We start from the raw sequence: 11,801 nt of genomic DNA, 5'->3' as shown, positions 1-11,801 counted from the left end.
AGGTTCATAGATAGGTTCTGAACTAATATTCATACCAAATTTTGTCCATACACGGATCGGCTACATACTGTAGCTAGCTACACATCCATAGGCCTACAGTTATTTTTATCCTCCACTACACAATAAGCAAATAAATTGTTAGCTAGGAATGTTACTTCAGCTGCATTGCATGGCAAATATAAGCAAGGCAAGTTACACAATTGTACATTCAATTTGCAGTAAGTGCATTAGCTAGCTAGATTCTCTACATCCACTGTTTCACAAGACAACAGCCTGGTTTGCTGGTTTTCTCAGGAGTCCCTAAAACATTAAACAACACGAATTACAATTTCAAACTCATGTCATAACACTAGCTAGCTAGCTGGCTAATGTTAGCTAATAGGCTAACTTGCTAAATAGCGATTTTTGTAAATTAACTTTATGAAAGAAAAATATCCACAATTGTTTGTCCATACATTAACTAACATATTCCTCTCAATTGTACATTTTTTGCTTGACTCGTTATAACGTTATAATTACTTACATTTGCTTCCACCATAATGTTTTGACAACCATCTTTGCTGAAGAAAGTCACCAGGGATGGGTGGCTCGCTTCAAACTCATCATTGGAACAACTCAATATGATTGAAAACCTTGGGACCCAAATGCATAATGAGTGCTCTAACTCCCCCTTGCGGTGGTATGGAGCAATGAAGCCGTGATGCTGGGTACCTCTAAGTCCCGCGGTGTAAGCTCGCAACTTTTAAAGGAGGAACCACTGTAGTCTGAGTGAAACCTCGAAGTGTAGTGTCGCATCATTCCACTTTTGACCAACGTCTAGTTGGCTTCAAAGCCCGTTTGAGATCATTGAACAATGTTTGAGTGATGAGCGATATTGTTGCGCCCGAATCAATTAGCGCATGACAAGTTAAGCAGTCCTCCAGGAGTGTTTCCAGGTATGGCCGTTTAGAGTTGCGTTTAGTGGACATATTCCACACAAAATGGAGTGGTCGTTCGCAACGACGTGATGTGCCATTTTTGTTCATGGTGAAAGCAGATCAACTTTTCAGATTTTGAGTGGACTTTAACAACGTTTTTGACCTTTTACTTCGCAACCTTTGTTTCAGAGTATATAGACAAAGCCTGTGGGTTGGTTCTTGATCAAGCGGGCCCTGGATAGTGTCTCGAGTGAAATTTGATTTTTAACGTCCTTGCTAAGGGTGTTAATTCCTGCGGACCTGGTGTGCGGCAATTCCCCTCTAGGCCTTGTGACTTATATTTTCCCCTTTTCTCCAATTTTTCTCGCTTTAGTTCTTCACGTAGTTTAACTTCTAGAGAACAGTTTACGTTTTGATCATCCTTTAACTCTTTGTTACCCTTGTCCTCTGACACTTTTTGTGGGTTGGGTGCAGGAACGTAGTGAACAGGTCGATTGTAGCGGTAGTTGTTTCGATGGCGACTTAATTTACATTTATTTCGACCGCGGTGGTCATTGGATTCGTGGTAGAAACCGCTGTTGTGCGTCATCTCTCAACGCTCCAATACCTGATAATGCACCCTCTAACTGGAGTCAGTGCTCCTGGTCAAACTTCAAAACCGAGTGGCCAGGGCTCTTAGCGTTGTGAGCTTTTGATGTCTCAAAAGCTGTGCTTGCAAGCTCTCTGAGTTGTTATGTAGGCAAGACAACATAGGCTGTCGGGCCCAAGTAGGTAGTGAAGGTGGAATACATGTTCGACAGAAACATTTGTTTGAATGGTGTCACGATCATCTAAATGAGCGGACCAAGGCGCAGCGTACATAGAGTTCCACATGTTTATTTAAATGAAACTCACCAACAAAACAATAAACAGCAAACAAAACGTGACGTCTGGAGTGCTCACAGGCACTACACAAAAACAAGATCCCACAAACTAAAGGTGGAAAAAGCTGCCTAAGTATGATCCCCAATCAGAGACAACAATAGACAGCTGCCTCTGATTGGGAACCATACCCGGCCCACAAAGAAATAGAAAAACTAGAATGAGTACCCAAATCACACCGTGACCTAACCAAATAGAGAATAAAAAAGGCTCTCTAAGGTCAGGGCGTGACAAATGGTAACATCTATTCCATTCCTGTTTCAGTGAGTAGGCCAAAGTAAGCTGAACGAAGCCTATGATAGTAAGCTTGTGGGTATTCATTACAAGCTTGTGTGACAGTGTTAGCCAGTGAGCTATTGTGTTTGCGAGTCGCAGAACCACTGAATTCTAATTTCAAAGCTGTGGCAGGTTTAGCGTAGTCGTTTAGCACGTGTTGCTCTTGTAGACGAGTTAACCTTGTCACGTGTCTATTTGACGTTCGCTTCAACAGGTAAAGCCTTTTAGAACCTGTAGTGCTCGGGTAGCCATCCAATGCGTCCTCTATGTCAGCTAGGAACGTCTCAGTATCATTTGGCTGACCTGGAATGGGGTCAAAGGTGGGGAAGTTTGTCAAGGTGTTCCGCGCCAATCGGGCGGAGAGGGTTGGCTTCATCCTGTGTGGAAATTGGGGCCGAAAGGCCAAGAGGAGTTGGCAAAGAGGCGCAACATTACTCATTGTCGAATGGCCAAGAGGAGAAGACTGAGGGACACATGAGGGAGGCAAAGTCTGAAACATGCTTTGTCTTTACTCCTTTGAGTACCGTGCTCCGGTTGCTTGGCTGGGTAGTCACACTGCAGCACGTGACCATTCTGGAATTCCACCAGAATATACCTAAGGGTGGTATTCTGCTGCATTGCAGAGGCCACTTGCACGCTTAGAGTACAGATTTTGGACACGTGAGTGTCGCACTTGCTCCTTTCGGTCTCAAACTTATCTGTCATTGTTTGCAGATAGAGGTTTTGAGTACGGAGCGAGATATTCAGTGATGAGATTTCCTCCGCTTGCTTAGAAATCAAAATTTCCATCTTCATCACCTGAGTTCTCTCATCATTCATTTGGTCAGCGACTTCAATGAGTTCTGCTGATTTGTCATCCAACTTAGTCATTGTGTTCATTAACGGATTGTCTTTGGTCTGCAGCATTTGGAGTAGAACATTGTTACTTTGAGTAACGGTCAACAAAACTGCCTGCATGTTGTCACGACTTCCGCGGAAGTCGGTCCCTCTCCTTGTTTGGGCGGCGTTCGGCGGTCGACGTCACCGGTCTTCTAGCCATCGCCGCTCCACCTTTCATTTTCCATTTGTTTTGTCTTGTTTTCCCGTACACCTGGTTCACATTCCCTCATCAAACTAAATGTATATAACCCTCTGTTTCCCCATGTCCGTGTGTGGAATTGTTCTTTGTGTAGGGTGTTACGCTACAGGCTGGCATGTTACCATTGTTGTGCTTTGTGTTGCCTCGCCTGTGCCTTTGGGCCAGGGTGTAAATTAAAGTTCTCCTGTTATCACCCATCTCTGCTCTCACTCACCCCCAGTCACTCACCCCGTTACACATGTTATCAAATTGCACGCTCCTGTTCGTAGATAACTCAACAGATTTATCTAGTTTGGAGTGGACTACACCGTATTTAGTTTTGGCTAAATCGAGTTGTTCCTGGAGACAACAATTTTGTTGAAGAGTTTGTGCTCATTCATCGTCATAAGTATTTGCCATTACTTTTAATTGTTCAGATTTCAAACGTAGTTCCTCGGTTAGCAGAATGTTTTCATTTCCTGCTTTTGTTAGTTTCTCGGTTCTCTCCACCTGTCCCTTCATGTCAGCCATGTCTTGCACGTGCTTCAGCTGTGCACTGCGGTATTGGACCGATGCCAATCTTTGATGGCGATACATAAGGGCTAAAATGGAGAGAACCGTTACAAAGCCTGTGTTCGATGGTTGTTTTTGAAGAGCGTTCACAATTTCTGTTGTTTTTCCGCTCATGGCATAGTTAGGGTTGGTATCGCTGCTGAGGTCAGAGATCAATCCTTTTATGGGTGAAGAGGTGGAGTGGTGGGTGGAGGGGTGGAGTGGTGACCACCTCCTCTGATAGCTTGCACATTATTTGAAAAATTTAGAGAAGAAATGTTCCTTTTTTAGTTCAAAGTTTGGGTTTGGAATTCGTTGGAAGCTGCAAAGATGATTTTAATTTATTTATAGACGTTAATGAACTATCAGTACTGTATCAGTAATGTGGGAGTTGGACGTGAATGGATTTTCCAAAAACATATTGATTAATCATACCTGGATAGGCTATCTGGGAATTAAACTTTAATTCACCTGAGAGGTTTGGTTCATCTGGGATAATACGGAAAAGTTCAAAATATCTAATTTAATTGGAAGGACCTGAAAAGGTATGTTCGACAATTTAACTTATTAAAGTAAACGAGACTATGATATCCAATCAATTGAGATTGTCTGGATTATCATACGTGTGAACAGTAGTTTAAATGTTAGGGTACATTCATCACCAGGTTCACATGTCCCTCAGGCCGAAGTCACATGGGATTTCCGCTGGAGTAGGTACTTCATACATAACTGGGTAGTCCGGAATGAGCTTTGCAAAAGCAAATTTGACTGATTTAATCAATGTTAATGATAAATCAAACCTGTATAGGCTATTTGGGAATTAAACTTGAATTAAGCTCAGAGTGTTGTATCATCTAGGTTAACATGGAAAACTTTAAAAATAGCACATTTAATTGGAAGAACCTGAAAAGGTATATTCAACAATTTAACTTATTAAATTGGATGAGACAATTATCCAGTCAATTGAGGTTCCTTTTGTTCGATAATGTCCTTCTTTATATCCATAAAAACTCAGTTTAGCTGGCGCGCTTCAGTCAATAATCCACCCAGTTTCCCTCCATCAAATACATACAAAATGAATCCCAAACGTTACAAATAAACTTTTCCAAACAAGTCAAACAAGGTTTATAATCAAACCTTAGGTACCCTGATACTTTAATAAACGATAGAATTTAAGACGGAGAATCGTTATTGTCTTTACCGGAGAAAAATACCAAAGAGTGTGCTCTCTTCCACGCACTTGGAATCACTGCAGCCCAAATGGGAGCCACCTAGAAAAACTACAATTTCTCGCTAATTTTTCCAAAAACTAGCATGAAACTCTTTCTAAGGACTGTTGACATCTAGTGGAAGCCTTAGGAACTGCAATCTGGGAGGCTTTCAACTTATAATAATAGTGACAGCCATTGAAAACAGTGGTAGGCTGAAATCTTTTTTGGGCGGGATGGTATGTTCTCGGGGTTTCACCTGCCATATCAGTTCTGTTATACTCACAGACATAATTTGAACAGTTCTAGAAACTTTAGAGTGTTTTCTATCCAAATCTACCAATTATATGCATATCCTAGCTTCTGGCCTATCATCCAGAAGGCGAGGTCAGTACAGCTGCATCAAAGCCGGGACCGAGAGACTGAAAAACAGCTTCTATCTCATATGTATATACTCTATTCTATACTATTATACTGTATCTCAGTCTATGCCGCTCTGACATTGTTCGTCCATATATTTATATATTCTTAATTCCATTCCTTTACTTAGATTTGTGTGTATTAGGTGTATGTTGTGAAATTATTCGATATTATTTGTTAGATATTACTGCACTGTCGAAGCTAGAAACACAACACAACACGTGTATGTGACCAATGCACTTTGATTTGATGCCATAGATACAGAGCAGTATTTCTTTCGTTTCACTTGATTCAGCTTGATGCAGATTTTCAAAAGCACACGTTTCATGAATGGCCCAGCTCTCTTTCACTCTCTGTTTTACCATGGAAAGAAAACACATCAGTCTCCATCAGTCTTTTTTCATTGCTGTTCAGTTCTGACAAACAACGTTTGGTTTGGCAGCTGCACAGACAGAAAAATCCCCCTTGAGTGAAATATTGATTTCCTGGTGCTTCAATTTATGTTGTTTTTGCTTTTTTTTAAACTGTACCAAACGAAAAATTACAGAATTAACGATTTTGAACCACATATTGGACAACAATCCCAGCAGAGCTTAGAAATTAACGTTTTATAAAAAATAAAAAACATGCTTATTTATCCTGCATGCTTAGCTTGTCTGACTGTATTCTGTACTTACTGTTAGTACAGGGAAATAGGACAGGAGTGCAGGGAGGTTACATGATGATAGACACGTATCACAGGTGTTAGGCTCGATGGATGTACTATCTACAACACTGGAGATGGTCTAAAGTACCAGAGTGATCTAAACGAACATCTTATGTGAATGAGAATACGTTATATAGATTGTAGCGGACGGTGACAGTGCAACACCCCATGTGGGTCTCCCAGCCCATAGGCAAACTCGCTAACCAATGCTCCAATTACCCACTTTGGGGGAGATTGTAACTATTTTACCTAAGGGTCACTACAATAGAATTATGGAATTATTATATAGTTTATGATGATATATCTAATATCCATAGTCTTTACATTTAGGGACCTCATATTGTAACGATTGTCCCATACTATGTGTTCATTGTGTGCTCTATGAAAGACACAAAGCTTTCTACTAATCCCTAAATGACATTCCAGCAGAGGCCTGTAAGGAAAATAGAGCTAACTGAAACGATGCCCTGATTAGCAGACCACATTGCTCTCTGCGGGTTCCTGGGACGTCAACGTTGGTGGACCTCAACAATCCCCAGGGCCACTCAAACTCTTCCTCTTCCAGATGTGTGTGTGTGTGTCCTACATGATTATGGGTCACTTGGTTCTTCCTGTGTTTGTTTGGTGACATCTGCAACAGTCAGCAGATGCCCTTGCCCCTCTGTTTCTGTCTTTCTTGTTCCTGCTCCTTCACCGACCCTCTCACTCCATCCCTCCATCTTTAGGCTCTGAGCAGCTGTGCATAGTTTCGTTTATTTTATAGCAAAAACAGATCTGTTACCCCTGGTTACTTCTTCCTGTCGCATTGGCTTCCTGTCACTTTCGCTGTGTCGTGTCCTCTTTAAGTTGTGGGTGAAAGGACCCCAATGGAGCTATAGGACTTTTTTCTCTATCACTGTTGGTCCTGTGAGGCTCTCTGGAGCCTCTGGGCTCATGGGTACCTCTGATATCTCCCTGGGTGGTAGTTAACTCTTAGGAACCAAACACGCCTACACACCTGGGAGCATGTCACCCTACAACCCCTCTTCCAAGGAAAGCCCACCTACTCTGCTTTCCTCTCCCAGGGGCTTCGGAGTTACCCAGCGCCGAACAGGATGGCTGCCTCGCTTCGCGTTCCTTGGAAAATATGCAGTATTTTGTTTTTCTATGTGTTATTTCTTACATTGGTACCCCGGGTGATCTTAAGTTTCATTACATACAGCCGGGAGGAACTACTGAATATACGATTAACGTCAACTAACCACCCTTCCTACCAGGAATATGACTTTCCCGAAACGGATCCAGTGTCTTGCCTTCCACCCAATACAATGGACCTGATCCCAGCCGGCGAAGCTACACGACGCCGAAAAAGGGGCAAACGTAGCGGTCTCCTGGTCAGGCTTCGGAGACGAGCACATCGCGCTCCACTCCCTAGCATACTACTCGCCAATGTCCAGTCTCTTGAGAATAAGGTCGATGAAATCCGAGCACGGGTAACATTCGAGAGAGACATCAGGGATTGCAACGTGCTCTGCTTCACGGAAACATGGCTAACTGAAAAGACGCTAACGGAGTCGGTGCAGCCAGCTGGTTTCTTCACGCATCGCGCAGACAGAAACATACATCTTTCTGGTAAGAAGAGGGGCGGGGGGGTATGCCTCATGATTAACGAGACGTGGTGTGACCATCATAACAACACTCAGGAACTAAAGTCATTCTGTTCACCTGATCTAGAACTCCTCACAATCAAATGTAGACCGCATTATCTACCAAGGGAATTCACTTCGGTCATAATCACAGCCGTATATATTCCCCCCCAAGCAGACACATCGATGGCCCTGAACGAACTCTATCTGACTCTCTGTAAACTGGAAACCACACACCCTGAGGCTGCATTCATCGTAGCTGGGGATTTTAACAAGGCTAATCTAAAAACAAAACTCCCTAAATTCTATCAGCACATCGATTGTCCGACCAGGGCTGGCAGAACTCTGGACCATTGTTATACTAACTTCCGCGACGCATATAAGGCCCTCCCCCGCCCTCCTTTCGGAAAAGCTGACCACGACTCCATTTTGTTGATTCCAGCCTACAAACAGAAATTAAAACTACAAGCTCCCGCGCTCAGGTCTGTTCAACGCTGGTCCGACCAATCTGAATCCACGCTTCAAGACTGCTTTGATCACGCGGATTGGAATATGTTCCGCACGGCGTCCAACAACAACAATGATGAATATGCAGATTCGGTGAGCGAGTTCATTAGGAAGTGCATTGACGATGTCGTACCCAGAGCAACGATTAAAACATTCCCAAACCAGAAACCGTGGATTAACGGCAGCATTCGCGTGAAACTGAAAGCGCGAACCACTGCTTTTAACCAGGGCAAGGTGACCGGAAACATGACCGAATACACACAGTGTAGCTATTCTCTCCGCAAGGCTATTAAACAGGCTAAGTCCCAGTACAGAGACAAAATTGAATCGCAATTCAACAGCTCAGACACAAGGGGTATGTGGCAGGGTCTACAGTCTATCACGGATTACAAAAAGAAAAGCAGCCCCGTCGCGGATCAGGATGTCTTGCTCCCAGACAGGCTAAATACCTTTTTTGCCCGCTTTGAGGATAATACAGTGCCACTGTCACGGCCCACTACCAAAACCTGCGGGCTCTCCTTCACTGCAGCCGAGGTGAGTAAAACATTTAAACGTGTTAACCCTCGCAAGGCTGCAGGCCCAGACGGCATTCCCAGCCGCGTCCTCAGAGCATGCGCAGACCAGCTGGCTGGTGTGTTTACGGACATATTCAATCAATCCTTAGCCCAGTCTGCTGTTCCCACATGCTTCAAGAGGGCCACCATTGTTCCTGTTCCCAAGAAAGCTAAGGTAACTGAGCTAAACGACTACCGCCCCGTAGCACTCACTTCCGTCATCATGAAGTGCTTTGAGAGACTAGTCAAGGACCATATCACCTCCACCCTACCGGACACCCTAGACCCACTCCAATTTGCTTACCGACCCAATAGGTCCACAGACGACGCAATCGCAACCACACTGCACACTGCCCTAACCCATCTGGACAAGAGGAATACCTATGTGAGAATGCTGTTCATCGACTACAGCTCAGCATTTAACACCATAGTACCCTCCAAACTCGTCATCAAGCTCGAGACCCTGGGCCTCGACCCCGCCCTGTGCAACTGGGTCCTGGACTTCCTGACGGGCCGCCCCCAGGTGGTGAGGGTAGGTAACAACATCTCCACCCCGCTGATCCTCAACACTGGGGCCCCACAAGGGTGCGTTCTGAGCCCTCTCCTGTACTCCCTGTTCACCCACGACTGCGTGGCCATGCACGCCTCCAACTCAATCATCAAGTTTGCGGACGACACTACAGTGGTAGGCTTGATTACCAACAACGACGAGACGGCCTACAGGGAGGAGGTGAGGGCCCTCGGAGTGTGGTGTCAGGAAAATAACCTCACACTCAACGTCAACAAAACAAAGGAGATGATTGTGGACTTCAGGAAACAGCAGAGGGAGCTCCCCCCTATCCACATCGACGGGTCAGTAGTGGAGAAGGTGGAAAGTTTTAAGTTCCTCGGTGTACACATCACGGACAAACTGAATTGGTCCACCCACACAGACAGCGTTGTGAAGAAGGCGCAGCAGCGCCTCTTCAACCTCAGGAGGCTGAAGAAATTCGGCTTGTCACCAAAAGCACTCACAAACTTCTACAGATGCACAATCGAGAGCATCCTGTCGGGCTGTATCACCGCCTGGTACGGCAACTGCTCCGCACACAACCGTAAGGCTCTCCAGAGGGTAGTGAGGTCGGCAGAACGCATCACCCGGGGCAAACTACCTGCCCTCCAGGACACCTACACCACCCGATGTCACAGGAAGGCCATAAAGATCATCAAGGACAACAACCACCCAAGCCACTACCTGTTCACCCCGCTATCATCCAGAAGGCGAGGTCAGTACAGGTGCATCCAAGCAGGGACCGAGAGACTGAAAAACAGCTTCTATCTCAAGGCCATCAGACTGTTAAACAGCCACCACTAACATTTAGCGGCCGCTGCCAACAAACTGACTCAGCTCCAGCCACCTTAAAAATGGGAATTGATGGAAATTATGTAAAAATGTACCACCAGCCACTTTAAACAATGCCACCTAATATAATGTTTACATACCCTACATTACACATCTCTTATGTATATGTATATACTGTACTCTATATCATCTACTGCATCTTGCCATCTTTATGTAATACATGTACCACTAGCCACTTTAAACTATGCCACTTTATGTTTACATACCCTACAGTACTCATCTCATAGGTATATACCGTACTCTATACCATCTACTGCACCTTGCCTATGCCGTCTGTACCATCACTCATTCATATATCTTTATGTACATATTAGTAGTTGCGGAATTGTTAGGTTAGATTACTTGTTGTTATTACTGCATTGTCGGAACCAGAAGCACAAGCATTTCGCTACACTCGCATTAACATCTGCTAACCATGTGTATGTGACTAATAAATTTGATTTGATTTTTTTGATTTGATTTGATATCTCTCACCCATCTCCCTCTCCTCCACTCCTGTTCCCCACTCCCTCTCTCCACCCTCGCCCTCGCCCTCCCTCTCCGCACTCCTCTCTCCCCCTCCACTCATCTCCCCCTCTTCTCTGACATCTGGGAAAGGTTAAGAGCATCAGACAGGGTTTGACAGCCTCTCAACATATAAATGGTGTGTTTCTTTCAACACCGACATATTCATTCCCTCCCTGTATGAAACCAGAGCCGGGGAACAGTCCACCTGGCCTGCTTGGCTATTTTTCATTTTTCGTTTACCTCACACCGTTAGATGGAATCCTGTGTATCAAGGGCTGTTTTATTTGATAGTAAAAGCTTTAGTCAACACCAGCAAATGGCAAGCGACTATGTGAAGTGGACGTGACAGCTTCAAGGGATGTACACTCATAGAAAAAAAGGTGCTATCTAGAACCTAAAAGGGTTATTTGGCTGTCCCCATAAGCACAGGGGAACTCTTTGAAGAACCTTTTTGGTTCCAGGTAGGACACGTTTAGGTTCCATGTAGAACCCTTGTTCTAATGTTCAGTGATCAGGACTGTTTGGTTAGATTGACAACTTGATCATCCACCAGAAATCACATTATGGCATTTTCAGCTGTTCAGATATTTGCCATTAAACCTTTTAGCCGTATTGAGATATATTCCCGTCATTAGCACGCACCACAGTCACAACTATTGATTTATGCTCTCCAGTTGTCTTTGGGTTATTCCGGGCCAGTTGGATTACACACACAAAGACAGAGTTGTGTCACTTCCAAATACTCTATCCTCTCCAACCTCACAAGAACCCGGACACTGAGGTGTGGAGAACCTCAGTTCATAGAGTGAAGAGAGGAGAACGACTGGCTAACTTCGTATAATGATGTATAGTTGTTGCTTATTGTGCATCCACTCAGACTGGTGACTTCACTTACATTGCTTGGTCGTTGTATATTCCTTGTGTACTCGCTCAGTTCATGTCTATGTTTAGTCTCTGTTCTGTCGTAGGAATGTAGTGCACTAGTTAAGTGCTGTAAATCAATAAGACAAGACAACGAACAATCCGGCACACGGACTGCAGACTCACAGCATTATGTAATCTCTAAGACGTCCCTCTCCCCTCCCTTTGTCACTCTCTTCCTTCCTTTCTCCTCTCCACCCACCCTCTCTCTCACTATCGTACTCTCTC

The sequence above is a fragment of the Salvelinus fontinalis genome, chromosome 38, assembly GCF_029448725.1.
Source record: "Salvelinus fontinalis isolate EN_2023a chromosome 38, ASM2944872v1, whole genome shotgun sequence".
Taxonomy (NCBI): Eukaryota; Metazoa; Chordata; class Actinopteri; order Salmoniformes; family Salmonidae; genus Salvelinus; species Salvelinus fontinalis.
This window is presented reverse-complemented; position numbering follows the sequence as displayed.